At 34.7% G+C, this 6,000-nt stretch overlaps 1 long non-coding RNA gene across 1 annotated transcript; it reads right to left on the bottom strand.

The window, feature by feature from the left end:
* Window positions 1-3,049: 3,049 nt before the first annotated feature.
* On the bottom strand, window positions 3,050-3,854 carry LOC128292936 (uncharacterized). Its single transcript, XR_008282926.1, has 2 exons — window positions 3,708-3,854; window positions 3,050-3,442 (listed from the first exon to the last, which is right to left on the bottom strand). It is a non-coding gene; the product is annotated as an uncharacterized LOC128292936 (long non-coding RNA).
* Between the last annotated feature and the right edge of the window lie 2,146 nt (window positions 3,855-6,000).

Raw genomic sequence — 6,000 nt, 5'->3', positions numbered from 1 at the left:
TAGCAGGTGCTCGTGCTTCAGACCTGCCTGTAATATCTTTCGTAGCTCATCGGCTACCACTGACATTACCAGATGGTCGAGGTGGTCTACCTCTCGAAACTGGATTACTCGGCTTCGATATCTGTTCAGCTTCTTTTTCACCTCTTTCTGGACAATCTTTGAGGAAATGGTCAAAAGAACCACATCGGTAACAAGCCCCGCTCTTTAATCGACATTCACCAAAATGAGCTTTATTACGGTACTGACATCTCGGCTTAGGAGTGCCAACACTACCAACACTGGTCACTGATGGAGTAGAAGGTTTTGGATTAGTGCGTTGAGAACCTCGCTCTCTGCCCGAATACCCAATGGTGAAGTAGAACGATCCAGACATTTCTTCAATTTCTTTGAAGCGTAAACCGGGATTTTCCCATCGGTCTTTTACTAAAAATTGAGCTTCCTCTCACTGCTTTTTTCTTTGCTTAATTCTTACGCTTTATAAGCTCTCTCGCCAATGTAGCAAACTCTCGAATTTCAAGAATTCCGATCAGTAGTTTAATGTCTTTATTTAACCCTTCTTCGAATCGTTTGCACATTTCAGCTTTTAATTGTACCAATTCTCGAGTATATTTACTCAATCGAACAAATTCTCTTTCATATTCACATACTGATCTGTTACCCTGTTTCAACTCAAGAAATTCTTTTCTTTTCTGATCGAGAAACCTCTGGCTGATATATTTTTTTCTAAACTCGGTCTAAAAGAATTCCCATGTAATTTCTTCTTTCGGAACAACTGAAGCTTTAGTATTCCACCAATGGTAACCTGTGTCTTTTAGCACTGAGACGGCACATTTCAGACATTCTTTTGGTGTACAAGATAATTCTTCCAGAACCCGAGTAGTGTTTTCTAACAAGAATTCAGCCCGTTCAAAATCATCATCAACTGCTGCTCAAAATTCTTCGGCTTCCATATTTTCGAATTTTATCTACTGGAGCTTTTCCTTTTCTGACAGATTCAGTACCTGCAACCTGTGGGATCTCGGGAACCGGTGAAGGAGTAGGAGGGGGAGCTTAAACTTGCTGCACTACAGGGTTAGTTCTTAAATATTGATTAAACCATTCATTCATTATTTGAAAGAAGGCTATTTTTGCCTCCTCCCCTCGACCCTCTGCCTCGGGCCTTCTACTACTAGTTTCTTCTCTTTGTACTGAAGCCGGAGCATGACTCTCAGCTTCCTCAGATTGAGCTCGGTCGGATGACATTACTATAAGAAAAACATATTTTAAATGGTCAGGAGATATCACACTATCAATAAGAATTTAAATGGCATGTATAGCTAATCCCGTATTTGCTACATCGGTCCTAGAACCGGCTAAACCGTAGCTCTGATACCAATAAATGTAATACCCCTACCCGTATTCATTGCCGGAACAGGGTACGAGGCATTACCGAAGTTTATGAATTAATTTTTTTTTTTACATTCAATATAGCCTTTTATAAATATCTAACCTTCCCTGCAATATTAAATCGAGACCAATCCACATCAACCAAATCAATTCAACATATTTTCAAGATAAATTCATGCATATTTATAAGATAACGTCATCACATATCTAAAACCAGGTTTGTTAACCATACTAATGGCTAACTTTACATTAATTTCACGTTAACATTTACTTTGTTAGCTTATGCATGCCATTGATTTTCAAAATAAAGTTTCTTTATATACTGAAATCCTGAGGTTGACAGTGTGATGTGTCTCCGACCAAATCTGACCTCCGAGCTCTTAGCACTACAAAACAGGGAAAAAGGAAACGGGGTAAGTACTTCGTGCTTAGTAAGCTCATGTAACAAGAATTATACTTACCTAATATTTTCAATACAATACAATAAACATCCATATATCCATTCAATGCATTATTACCCTAATATGCACAAACTCAACATTCAAGTTAGTACAATAATTTCCATGTACCAATAATATATACCATGATTGATGTACTCATCAATACCATGATTTTCATTCCCTTATTATTTTCCATATTTATCCCGTTGAATTTATCAGAATTTCGATGGATTTTTAGAGGTACACTTTTAGTGTACAATTCCGGGTCCGTCAATTCATATTCATGTGTGCACATTTCCATTTTAGATAGCACACTCCCTCGAACCTCAACCTTGCAATGGGATTACCATCGAGCTAAATCCTCTAATATAAACTCATAGAGTATTGTCGGGATTACCACCCGTGCTAAATCCTCGCAACGACAATTACTCTAATGAGCTTGGATCTGAATTACCAGTCCAGGCTAAATTCAGACCCTAATTCGGATTACCCGTCCTGGTTAAATCCATGCTATATCAGGATAGGATCACCCTCCGAGCTAGATCCTTTTTACCGTCAATTCCTTTTCAGAGATCCATCGAATTTTCCTTTCATTCAACCAGGATTTCTTCCCGTTTTATCAAATATATCAATGTTTCATTAATTTTCATACAATGAGCACTCAAATCATATTCACATCAAAAACATACAATCTCAAGCATTTAAGAATATAATTCAAGTTACACGAACTTACCTTGATACTTGTTTGTAAACAATAAAAATCTACTAATCCCGAACTTTTTCCTTTCCTCGATCTAGCTTCGTATTTGAATCTTCCGGATTTGGTGCAAAAAATTATGAAATACCAGCTTAGAGAACCCTCCTATGGCGTTTTTAGCTGTTGGAATTGAAGAGAAATGAAGAGAAATCTAGATATTTCCTATTTAGTCCTAGTTTTATTTATCAATTTTTCAGCTGATTTCATACCCTTGCCGTCCAGCCGAAATAACTTTTGGGTCTAATTGCCTTTTAAATCCTTTCTCATTAGACTTTTAAGCTATTTAATCATTCTAGCAACTTTTACATCTATTACAATTTAGTCCTTTTCATTTAATTGACTACCCAAACATTAAAATTTCCTAACGAAATTTTAATACCACATTAATAACGTTTCATAAATATTTATAAAATTATTTTTGACTCGGTTTTACGAGATAGAGGTCTCGATCATTGTTTTTACCCAATTTCTTCAATAATTTCTTTTTCTATCTAATCACCAAATTAGTAAAATTTTTTATCAATATTTTCATACAATTTTCATGCAAAAATATTGAAATAAATTTCTCTTTAAATCGGATTTGTGGTTACGAAATCACTGTTCCGATAATTTTGAATTTAGGCCATTACAGTAGGGCCCAAAATTTGCCCGGCCCAAACCACTAGAAGCTAAGCAGACCTAAACCTAAGTACCCATTTACAAACATGGGCCAAACAGCCCAAAAACACAACCAGATTGCAAAAAAAACTCTAGGAGCCATCATTTGCAACCGAGGCAGTCCCCAGGCACCGCACGTCACGCGACTCTCCGCACCGTGCACCACTCCACCTCCACATCAGAGTCCACACCTAGCACGTACCTGCAAACAAGCAACAGAGGTTGAAAAATTGGCTATAAAAGCCAAATTGAATCAAATGTAAAAGGATCTTTTTTTTCCTAATTTTTAGATATACACAAATAGCAGACCATGCAAGAGTAATTGATATCAATAAAAAATCAGATTGAAGGCCTAGAAGGTTGTTCTTTATTCTTTTCAATTTCGTATTTCTTTTTCTTTTTGTTTTTCTTGCTTTCTTTTCCTTGCAAACTGTTTTTACATCAAAATAGGGGAAGAAGAGACTTACTTGGCCTTACCCCGTGGAGGCACAGAAGCACCGATGACTCTCGTATGCAGCATCTCAAAGTAGAGGCGAATCCCTAGCAGAGGGTGAGTCTAAAAGGGGGTTTTGAATTTTCTTAAAGATAATCTGCAAGGCTGCTATTTGGGAGGGGGTTTCTTTCTTTTTAGCTTTTACAAATACGTTTAAAACAGCACCATTTGGTGCTGGGCCCACACGTTTGACCCAAAATGGGTAATTTATGTGTTAAGTCCCCCCTTTTGCAATAGTGATCAATTGGGCCTTGCTTATGCTTTCTTGGATTCTTTAAATTTATCCCTAAAACTTGCGTGTCATTCCAGTTTAGTCCGCGTTTAGATGCAGCGTTTTGGGACTTGGGGAATTTGCATTTTTAGTTCCTGCTTGTTAGTGCTTATCTAGTTCAAGTCCTGGATTTTGTTTTAATAATTTGATTTGTTTAAAACTATCCTCTAGATTTTGTTTTTGTTCCAATGGAGTTCTTTCTTAGTTTTTTAAATTCTTTTACTCTTTTTTTATTTTTTATCTATTTTAATATTTTACGTTCTAAAAAATTGTTTTATTTTGTAATTTGTTTATTTTAAATTTTCTTATATACAATATATTTCTTCTAAAAATCTTATTTTACTACATATATATATATATTAAAAAAACACTATGATTCATTATTTTTATATTTTATACTCATTAAGTTTCTACTTTATGTGCATTATAAGTTGTTAACAAGCATTTTTTATATTATAAAGATTGTAATTCATATATATTCGTTAGCATATTTTTATGTAATGATACAAATAGTTTATTTATATTGTCCGGTATGTATATTATTTGTTTTTAAATTTGGCTTTGAGCATAAGTTGCAATTTTTATATACATAATTGATGTCACATTTTTGCTAATTTTAGTTGTAAATTATTTTGTACAGCATTTATGTTAAATTTCAACTCATAATATTTGTTTTGAAATTCATTTATATTAAATTTTATATTTAGGCATTAATATTTCTATATTGCCTGTTTGCCTATTGTTGTTTTTATGCATTTTACTTTTTATATTTGTACCTTTGTACTACAGTCAATGAACGGTGAGCTATGATATTTATTGTTTGTTTCAAATTGTTTATTTCATTTTTTTCCTATTCTTAAATAAATCGTATAAATGAGCTCCACTGCTTTTATAACCACTCCTGTTTCAAAAGAACCCTCTCAACATAAGGAAATATCTCGTATTTAGGGAGTTTGAGAGATCGTGCCCAATCGGGCTAGGTTTCGTTCTTTTCATTCGACTAAAATACGGAATATCCTTTGGAAATTTCGTCCATTTTTTTTAAAAAAATTAAAATGGGGCAATATTTCGTATTTGGGGAGTTTGAGAGATCGTGCCCAATCGTGCTGGGTTTCGTTTTTTTCGTTCGATTAAAATATGGAATATCCTTTTTTGAAATTTTCATCCACGTTTTCTTAAAATAAAACGAGGCAATATTTCGTGCTTGGAAGTTTGGGGAGTCGTGCCCAATCGTGCTGGGCTTCAATTTTCCATTCGACTAAAATACAAAATATCCTTTTGAAGTTTCGTCCATGTTTTCTCAAATTAAAATGAGGCAATGTTTCGTATTTGGAAATTCGATAAATCGTGCCCAATCGTGCTGGGTTTCGATTTACCGTTTGGGCCGAATAGTCAAATATCCTCTTTCAAAAAAAAAGTTTTAAGTGCATGTGTTTTGGAAATCCTGAGATGATCTAGCGTCGAGGGTTCAAAATATTGTATCCAGTCGTGCTGGACGTAATGTTTTATTCCTTCTAAGCGAAAGAATCTCAACATCCGATTCAAGTTATCCAAACGTTTTAAAGATTGTATTTTAAAATATTTTCAAATTTTCAACATTAGGACATTGATCGATCAATACGGTACCGATTTTGGGCGTTGCGAGGGTGCTAATCCTTCCTCACCCATAACCGACTCCCGAATCAGTCTTCTAGTTTTTCGTAGACCAAAAACATTGTTTTAATAAACCAAAATGTTTTATTAAAATGATCAACACAGGGTGACCCGATCACACTTAAACAAAAAGGATTGGTGGCGACTCCATTTTCATTTTAAAGTCGATCTCTATTTTTCAAAGTAAAAATGGTTTTGATAGCTTGGCGACTCCACTGGGGACTATAAGAGAGTCAAGCCGTAAAATCGATTATTTTCTATCCTTCTGTCGAAAATTTAAAATTTGATTTTTAGTATACAATCTTTTTACTGCATTCATTTTGGTTCAAGTCCCTTTGCATTA

Source organism: Gossypium arboreum, chromosome 5 (genome assembly GCF_025698485.1).
Source record: "Gossypium arboreum isolate Shixiya-1 chromosome 5, ASM2569848v2, whole genome shotgun sequence".
Taxonomy (NCBI): Eukaryota; Viridiplantae; Streptophyta; class Magnoliopsida; order Malvales; family Malvaceae; genus Gossypium; species Gossypium arboreum.
Note: the sequence above shows the minus strand (reverse complement) of the source record. Positions and strands in the feature narration are given on the sequence as shown.